The 10,349-nt window shown below is 36.4% G+C and overlaps 1 pseudogene; it reads right to left on the bottom strand.

Moving 5' to 3' along the window:
- Positions 1 to 10,141, bottom strand: LOC109127330 (annotated as a pseudogene).

Below are 10,349 nucleotides of genomic sequence, written 5' to 3'. Positions count from 1 at the left end.
TCAAACGTAACTTGCTGAACCAAATATACTTGAGAAAATTTTCAGATTATTCGAGTTAATCAACCTCTTTAGCATATCAAGCAAGAAGTCATGGAGGTTATCAATAGGACCGGGCAAGCACCAGTGAACACTGATATGCTCAAATTTACCCTAGAGTTACTCTCTTAAATTAAGAGATCACTGTAGTATTTAGTGATCATATCCACAAGGACTCTAGATCACACAATAGACTTATTAATCTTTTAATTATGCTAAATCAAAATATTAATTTAAAAATAATGCAGAAACAGAATTAAAAAGTGTTGTAAATTCAGGAATTAAAAAGCTAGGCCTAGGGAAATTCTCAGGAATTTATGAAATATTAAATCAATCAATAAATTAGGATTCAAGCAATTAAGATCAGATCTACAACTCTAAACTCTTCTGTAAAATAAATCAGTTCTCACTGCAAATATTATCTAAATTTAAAACCAGAAAATCCAAATCAGCTTTAAAAACAAGTTTAGATTGTTCACAAAATTATTAAATCAAATCTCTTTGAAGGAAATAATTTTGCTCATCAAAAGGTTTTATCAGGAAAATCAATTATATTCTCATATCAATTTATTTTCCTATGTATTAATTCTAGGGGATCAATCAAGAATTAATATGAAGAACAACCTAATATGAAGATCTAGAAAGATAAAGAATCCTAAAAATAACAGATCTAATAAATCATAAAAACCTATGAAAAACCCTCAACCTAGAGATCTACTCAGACATGATTAATGAAACAGAAACCATTGATAAAATAAATATCATTAAATTCAAAAGAGAAGAACAAAGGAGTTTAGAAAAGCTTCTCTCAACAGGGCTGAGTTCTTGTCTCTCCAAGAAAAGCTCTCAGGGTCTCTCTCTCAAAAGGTGGCAGAAAAAAAATAAAACTTGAAAATAACTTAGGTCTAAACAATGACCCAAAAATCCTATTTATATTCCTAAAAACGTCCAGGGACTAATGATGCAAATATGGAAGACGTTGGGACAACTTTATAAATCTTCAAAACTTGTGAGAAAACTTTCGATTCTTCTGCTGGATGATGCATCGATCGACACCATCACTTGCATTGACCGATGCAAGTCTCTGAACTTGTCTCCCAGCTTCACAGCTTAGCCTCAATGCTTGAATGTGCTCCAAATCTTCCTATTTAGCTTCATTATGCTCCCATCCATGCTCAATCCTATAAAGACTCAAAAGACTCTAAAAATACCAAAAAGACACTATAAATAAGACTTATATCATGGCTAAAAACACCTAAAATCCATGATATATCAACTCCCCCAGACTTAGCCTTTGCTTGCCCTCAAGCAAAACATAAACTTAGACCTGTGAAAGAGGTTTGAAAACGCAGAAACTCATCTTCTTTTTCAAGAGTATTGCCATGATCATCCAAACCATAATCCATATGCTTAGCAGATAATTCCAAATCGAACCACCATGCACTTCTCCGTTGACTTTCATAGCATCCCAAATTCAAACCAAATTCCATTACTTTCTCCATTAAGCCTTTATTGGTGAGTCTCATCAATTTGATCAATGTCAAGAACCTTCTAGACTCATTCCCGTACAATAGCATAACAAGCAAAACATATCTTTTACCACATGTGGTACTCTTTCTCTCCCTCAGACTTATTCTATTTTATCTTTCTTAGAGTTTTGCTTTGTTTTGTTTTTTATTTTTTTTTATCTTCTTTTTTTTCTCAAAGTTGTGGCAAATAATGGGGTCATCGGTAATTTACCTACCCCTCGCTTCCAAGCTTTGTGTGATCATTTGACTCAAGAGTAGAATAATGAGGTCACAGGTAATTTACCTACCCCTCTAAACTGATCAAAATCATTTCATCTTTTATTTACTCTTTTTTTTTCCAACAAAGCTCTTAGGACAAATATTTCAAACTTTAGATAAGGGAGAGGAGTACCAATTTTTTAAAAATCTCACTTGTCAGGTATGAACAAGGAGTCAAGCTCTATCAATCTCCTTGATGAGATAAAAAGAAAAGCGCAAAAATTTTCTCAGGCTTTTGTGGATTACTAGTCAGCCTTTGGATTTTTCATTAGTCGGATTCTGGATTCAATCTGCAGCATTAATCAACCAAGGCAGTACACTAAAAAGAAAAATCATAGTTCCCAACAAAAATTTTGACTCAAGAAAACAATTTTTTTTTATTTTTTTTATTTTTGACAAAAACGTAGTTAGTAACTGCCTCCCCCAGACTTAAACAACATTGTCACCAGTGTTATCAAGTAAGAGATTAGCGAAGAAAAATAAACAAAACCGAATAAGTATTGAAATTATGAACAAAATCGTGTTACCAAACCGGATGTTCTGTGTCGACCGATGCTGATGGTATGTCGGTCGATGCACTCTGCAGATGCAGAGAGTTCAAACATTACTCCTGAGTTAGATACGATTAATTTGTGTTTTTCTCATTCCTTGGATGTTAGCACTGCTAAGAATCATTCAAACACACGATTAAACGCAACATGATAGATAGAAGTTTATAATTCAATACAAATTCAAACTGACTCAAAGCAAGAATAAAAATGACTCAAATTGGAAAAAAAAAACCTAAGAGTGGGTTGCCTCCCACTAAGCGCTTGTTTTCAGTCATTAGCTTGACTGTGTCGGATCTCAAACATCCGGTGGATCAGAATGTGACATTGAATGCTTCTGAGAGAATGTCCTCCTTATCCAAGGTGGTGTGTAGGCATTAGGTGCATGAGATCTGCCAAGGATGTGAGGAACAGGACCAGGACGGGAATGAGGTATGGGTGGCTTTCTTTTATGTCCTGCAAAATCATCAACAGAAGAAACAAGCGTTCTACGATAATCTCGTGGCTTGGTTAACTGCAAAACAGTTTTTTTACCTTTGAAAGTCTTATGGATGATAGGATATGGTTTGGGTGAAGGAGATGCATACCTTGGCCTTACCTGTGGCTTCTGGACTGTGGAATGGTGAGATTTTAGCTTTACAACCGGTCTAGGACTTGCAGCTAAAGAATCAACTCGAGAATCTTCGGTTTTGGACAAGTCTGGAGGTTCTCGTGGAGGTGTGTCGATCAATGCAACAGCTGCATCGATCGATGCTGAGCCTGCAACTCGTGTTTCTTCAACAATTCTGTAACTTTCCTCAACAATCCGTGTTTCCATTACTAAAATGTCATCTACCAACGACTTGTCATGGATCAGAACCTCATCATGGTCTCTAGTATTGATTAGATGATCTCCACTCCAATTTTCAAGCTTAACAACTTGCTTACTCACTTTCTCAACAGCCTTCATCTCTTTGACATACCCAGCAGTAATGTCTCTATGAAGCTCTATGATCGGATTGTCATCAGAAATAACCTCCACAGAAAATGTCTGACCATCAATAGTGGGAACACTTCTCAGCTTGTCCATCTCAAAGTTCATAACCAAATCTTCTATATTCAAGGCTATGTGTCCCTTCTTAACATCAATGATGACACCGGCTGAAGCCAAGAAAGAGCGTCCTAAGATGAGAGGATCATTAGGCTCTTGGTCATATTTCAGCACCAAAAAATCAGTGGGAATCATGCAATCTCCAATCTTGATTGGAATATCTTCTAAGAAACCTTCAGGAATCCTTCTGGACCGATCAGCTAAGATAAGAGAGATCATAGTTGGCTTGAAATCTGTCATCCTAAGTCTCACAGCAACAGAATGTGGCATCAAGTTTATAGTAGAACCGAGATCACAAAGAGAGTGAGCAAACCGTGCTGAAGAGATAGAGCAATCTAACACAAAACTTCTAGGATCTGGTAACTTCTCTGCAATCCTACTCTGAATCACTGCACTCACTTTCTTAGATACAACAACTTCCTGCTTCCTTTCCTTCTTCTTCTGTGGAGGCTGATTCAACAGAATTGAGCTGACATCCTTGGTTAGAAAAGCTCCTTCCTCAGGACTCAAACCATTGGTGACCTCTTGACATACCGCTTAATCCTAGGAGAAAATTTAAAAACATCAATTAAAGGCATCTCTATCATTACCTTGTACATCATAGCCTTGCATTTAGCTTCTTCAATCTCCTGTTTGGACCTTCTTGGCTTAGGAAAAGGAACCTTAGGCTTATAAGCTTTCTCTGAATCAGATGATGTTGAGGAGAAACCGGAGCTCTTCGCATGGGGTGTCGATCGACACTGGTGGTGCATCGATCGATGCTCTCGTTCTAGAGTGAGTTTGCCTCGATGGGTGGTGACTGCATCGATCGATGCATTGTGATGGCGTCGATCGATGCTGGTTCTAGTTTTATCGTATCACGGTTTTCTCCTTCATTGACCAGAATTGCATTGCAAGCATGCCTTGGATTCGTCTCTGTTCTTCTAGAAAGAAGTTCCTCTTGTCTTTTAACAGACCCAACAGTTTGAATCACTTGATTCTCCATCTTCTTAACATGAGTGTTTAATGCTTCAAATTTTCCAGTCAGCTCAGTGTAAACAGAATCAATCTTCCCATTGAAGTCTACTGTTAACTTCTGTTGACCTTGAAGAATCTGCTCAATCATTGATTCCATCTTGCTCTCTGAATTGGGTGGAGTGAGGGGTTGGTAAGAAGGAGATCCATAGGTCCTTGTGAAGTTGCTGTTTGGATTTCCTGAGAATGAATTCTTCTGACCAAATCTCTGATTTTGATACCCAGCTCCATACACATAGTTGACATCTTCTTCTGTAATCTCTGGTTTTGGCTCAAAAGTCTCAACATCTTCAGAAAAATGGACAGACTTCTTTCCCACAAGAAGATTGTAGACTGTATCCAACTTAGCATTCACCACAGCAAACTGATTTGAACCATGGCCTTCATGTGCTCTTTTCCGCTCTAAGTCTGCATTCTTGGTACTGTTGCTTGATGCTAGCCTCTCTATCAACTTTTCAGCCTCATCTGGGTACCTTGTCTTGAAGTTCCCATCACTATCAGCATCCAAAGCCATCTGATACCTCCAGTCAATACCGCTGAAGAAGATACTAATCAACTGCACCTCTGAGAACCCATGATGCGGACAGTCTCTCTGGTATGCTTTGAACCTCACCCAAGCAGCTTTGTAAGATTCACCAGGTCCTTGTCTAAAGGTGGAGAGCTTAATCCTCAGCTCATCAGACATCGCATCATCATAGAAGTAGTTCAAGAACACCACCTTGATGTCATGCCAGGTTGTCTGAGATCCCGGTTTGAGTTGTCTTAGCCAATGAGAAGCTTCCCCAGTAAGAGAGTAGGAGAAGAGCTTGCAATAAAGATAGTCCTCTGTGACTCCATTAGCCTTGATGCTGGTGACTATATCCTCAAAGTGCTCAATATGGTCTAGAGGCTTCTCATGCGGCAAGTTCTGGAATGGCCTTTGGCCAACAAGGGCGAAGTAGGCAGGCTTCAGCTCTAAATCATTCCTGGGGAATGGAGGAGGGACAATTGCGGAGCGGTTCTCATAGAACAAGTCTGGTCTGTTGAAGTCCGCAAGAGTCTTGACAAGCTCTCCATTGTCGTCCTGTCGCCTCTGAAAATTCTCCCCATCGGCTCTGGCATTGCATCGATCGATGCCAAGGTTGCGTCGGTCGATGCCTTCCTGGTTGCGTCGATAGATGTCGTCGTTGCGTCGCTTGACGCCACGTGCATCATCCTCAACCACGACGAGTTCTTCTTGAATAACTCGTCCTTCAGCATCAAGTTTCTGGCCTTGCTCATTACGCACATGACCCTCTTGATCCCTCAAAACTCCAGCCTCATCTGGTCTTAGTTTGATTGGCTTGACCATCTTTGTTGATTTGGCTGCTTTCTTGTTGTCACGCTCTAGTCTTCCAAACTCTTGGTTTGTAAGATTCAAGGTAGGACCTATTTGATTTTTCCTGGTGTTGGGCTTAGGTATATACCTGAAACACACAAGAGAAAAGAAACAAAAGCGTTTGAGTAAAACAGAAAAATAAAAAATCTAGACAAAATCAAAGACTTTAATCTAATGGTGAATCAAAAGAGTCCCCGACAACGGTGCCAAAATTTGATATGCTCAAATTTACCCTAGAGCTACTCTCTTAAATTAAGAGATCACTGTAGTATTTAAGGATCATATCCACAAGGACTCTAGATCACACAATAGACTTATTAATCTATTAATTATGCTAAATCAAAATATTAATTTAAAAACAATACAGAAACATAATTAAAAAGTGTTGTAAATTCAGGAATTAAAAAGCTAGGCCTAGGGAAATTCTCAGGAATTTATGAAATATTAAATCAATCAATAAATTAGGATTTAAGCAATTAAGATCAGATCTATAACTCTAAATTCTTTTGTAAAATAAATCATTTCTCACTCCAAATATTATCTAAATTTAAAACCAGAAAATTCAAATCTCTTTACAAAATTCTAGGTTAAAAATCAGCTTTAAAAACAAGTTTAGATTGTTCACAAAATTATTAAATCAAATCTCTTTGCAGGAAATAAGTTTGCTCATCAAAAGGTTGTATCAGAAAAATCAATTATATTCTCATATCAATTTATTTTCCTAGGTATTAATTCTAGGTGATCAATCAGGAATTAATATGAAGAAAAACCTAAGATGAAGATCTAGAAAGATAAAGAATCCTAAAAATAAAATATCTAATAAATCATAAAAACCCTATGAAAAACTCTGAACCTAACAAGAGATCTACTCAGACATGATTAATGAAACATAAACCATGGATAAAATAGGTATCATTAAATTCAAAAGAGAAGAACAAAGGAGTTTAGAAAAGTTTCTCTCAACAGGGTTGAGTTCTTGTCTCTCCAAAAAAAGCTCTCAGGGTCTCTCTCTCAAAAGGTGACAGAAAAAAATAACTTAGGTCTAAAAAATGACCCAAAAATCCTATTTATATTCCTAAAAACGTCCAGGAACTAATGATGCAAATATGGAAGACTTTGGGGCAACTTTGTAAATCTTCAAAACTTGTGAGAAAACTTTCAATTCTGCTGGATGATGCATCGATCGACACCGAGACTTGCATTCTGAATTTGTCTCCCAACTTCACAGCTTAGCCTCAATGCTTGAATGTGCTCCAAATCCTCCTATTTAGCTATCATCCATGCTAAATCCTATAAAGACTCAAAAGACTCTAAAAATATCAAAAAGATTCTATAAATAAGACATATCATGGCTAAAAACACCTAAAAACCATGATATATCAAACACAGTCGTTGTACAACGTGACATTGGCCTCTCGCATATGGTCGTAGCAGCTTGGGTGACCATCAGGTCTTAGCCACATCGCTTGAGTCATATCTAGTAGTCTTAACCTCTTCCCTTTATTCTTCGCTTCTTCTTCAGCCCTCCAAAACTCTTCCAGCTGAATCTTGGGTAGTTTCCTTGTCGTATCATCTTGAGCATGGTCGTTGCTCTTATAAGGTTATTTCCTCAAACAATCTCCTCCTTCGTTCCATAACCCGCCTTCAAAATATGATGGTGCAAAAGTCTGTAAGTACATAACACCTTTGAAGGTCTTCGAGTCCAAGATCGCTTTAAATGCGGTTCTAAACGCTTTTCTATTCCTGTAAAACATTGTGAAATCGGTTATATTCGGTATTTGACAATAATGGCAAATGATGATTGTCTGGTTTTCGTAGTAGACCGATGGACGGTAATGCCAATGGCCAGAGGAGATGATCACATAGTCAAAGTCTCCTAGATCTGCTGTCCAACTCTCGTCCGCCTCATCGAGGTATAGGTAAAAAATATCAGTAATCTTGGGATGGATCTAGCCGGGTTCTATGGACTTTACCAAGTACGATGTCCAAAATACGGCGATAGTAAAATTGTATGTCTCATATGTCCATCGTTTGAAATAATCGTCATCCTTGACCAAAGCATCCACCGGAAATTCAACCTACAATGTTAAATCTAAATTTAGTCTCGAGTAATTAAGTAATATGAACTATGAAGAATCTCTAATCCGGACAGACTGATCACGACTACAATTGGAAATAATTCATTTTGGTTTCATTTTTTGAATTTGAACATATTACTGTAACCAAATCGTACCAAAGTAGAGCTCGGAATTTCTTTTGATTATGAAACAAAAGAAAACATTATTTTTATTCTTTGAACCAAATTCTTAAACAAAAGAAAACATTATTGTTTATGCGATTTGATCATTCAATTAGTTAATTAGCTTATGGACTATGTGGAAATGTCAATGTGTATTCTATAATTTCTATTCCTTTTCAGAATCTTTACACATAAGTAAACTTATTTAATTAAAACATCCAAAATCATTGGACGGACTACACATTCCTGTTTCATAATTACTTTTTTTTTGTATAAGAAAACATTATTTAAGAGGAAGAAATCGACCATGTTCCTCTTTTTGGTTGTCCTGGGACAAAAAAATCTGATATGTATTTATTGTTTTAATTTGATTAGATATTCATTTTAATTGATGTGTCAATTTCTGCTTCAATACAAAAGTTGAGGTGTCATGTCCTGGTGAAGTTTTATTATATTGATTTTTGTAGTTTTAAAAAATAAAAACTTTTCTATGGTTAAATAAAATTATCTCTATCTAATGGTAAAACTGTAAGTGAGGTTCTATTGATAAGAAGAATATTCAACTTCCAAAGACAAACCATCCAAAATCAATCAACTTTAAAAGTTTTAAAAAATCACTAAACTATTCTGTAATCGAAAATGTAATTGTAACCTGCATATTCGCAGATGAACTGGCCTTGTTTGATAAGCTGATCAGCGTATAAGCACCAACCTTTCTTCTCATCTCTAACAATCTGGAATCCAACTGATATTAGCATACAAGTACCAACATAGTTTTTGCTGTTACTTGTCATGAGGCATCTTAAACAGGAAGAAGAAACATTGAAACTCAATCAAACAAAAACATACACTCATTCAAACTCAATCAAGAGAACACAAACTCAATAAGAGAAACTGATTACATAAAACTCATGAAAATTCAAACAGTCAACCGATTACATAAAAGTCATTACACAAACTCATACAAGAGAAACTGATTACATAAAACTCATGAAAATTTAAACAGTCAACCGATTACATCAAAGTGATTATTAAAACTCATACAAGAGAAACCAATTACATAAAAGTGATTATTAAAGCTCATACAAAGATACCTCTCCCCACGATAAATCCTACCACCATAAGGATGAAAATCCTTCACACACTAGCATCTCTCTCAGCCTCGGTAACAAGACTATCATTATGGATATAACCTGTAAACCCTATCACTACGGCTTGGTTCAGAGTAAGGAGGTTATACATGGTTATGTCTCACCACTGTCAACATCTACACGAATCGAGACTTCATTATCTTCTCCGATTGTGCAAACGCCTTCATTAAACCCTCCATTCGCAAGTTCACCTCATCGATCATGCTCTGTGTTTGAGAGAATGAACAAGCAGAAAAAAAAACTTCAACCAATTACATAGACTTCATCAAAGACCTGATACTCCATCAACAACTAAGCAAGCTCTCGCTCTTCCACACTCGAATACTTGAAAAATCTGAAATCAATAATAACAAAACACCAAACAACTCAGTAATCAACATACTGCAACAAATGCAAATCCAGATTCATGAGATACTCAAAAAAGTTTTTGAAATCTCTCTATTCTAATTAAAAAAAAAAACAAAACAAAAACAGAGTCAATTACATACAGAAACACGGATATATCATGGTTTTTATAGTTTTTAACCATGATATAAGTGTGCTTTTTGAATCTTTGAGTTGTCTTCTAGGTTGTTTTTGAGTCTTTATAGGATTAAGTACTCATTGGCACGAATGAAACATAATGGAGCTAAATAGGAAGATTTGGAGCATAATCAAGCATTGAGGCTGAGCTAAGAAGTTGGGAGATGAGTTCAAGAGTATGCATCGACCGATGCAGTTCCCACAAGCCGAATCGGAAGTTTTTCCCACGAGTTTTAGAAGATTTACAAAAATTGCCCAAGCTTTCCTTATTTGCAATTAAGGATTCATTCGTGTAAATTAGTATATATAGGATTTTTATGGTCATTGTTTAGACCTAAGCTTTATCTTTTTCTGCAACTTTTGAGAGAAAAATCCTGAGAGATTTTAGAGAGTTTTTGGAGAGAAGAATCAAGACTCCTTCAGAGAAGATTCAGAACTCCTTTTTTTTTCTTTAATCTCTTAATGCTATCTATTTTATTCATGATTTGTGTTCTTAATGCTTGTTAGGTTTAGGGTTTCTCATTAGGGATTTCATGGATTGTTAGATTGATTAATTGTTTGGATTTATTATCTTTCGTGTTCTTCACCATAGGTTGTTCTTAATG

The sequence above is a fragment of the Camelina sativa genome, chromosome 11 (genome assembly GCF_000633955.1).
Source record: "Camelina sativa cultivar DH55 chromosome 11, Cs, whole genome shotgun sequence".
Classification (NCBI taxonomy): domain Eukaryota; kingdom Viridiplantae; phylum Streptophyta; class Magnoliopsida; order Brassicales; family Brassicaceae; genus Camelina; species Camelina sativa.
This window is presented reverse-complemented; position numbering and strand designations above follow the sequence as displayed.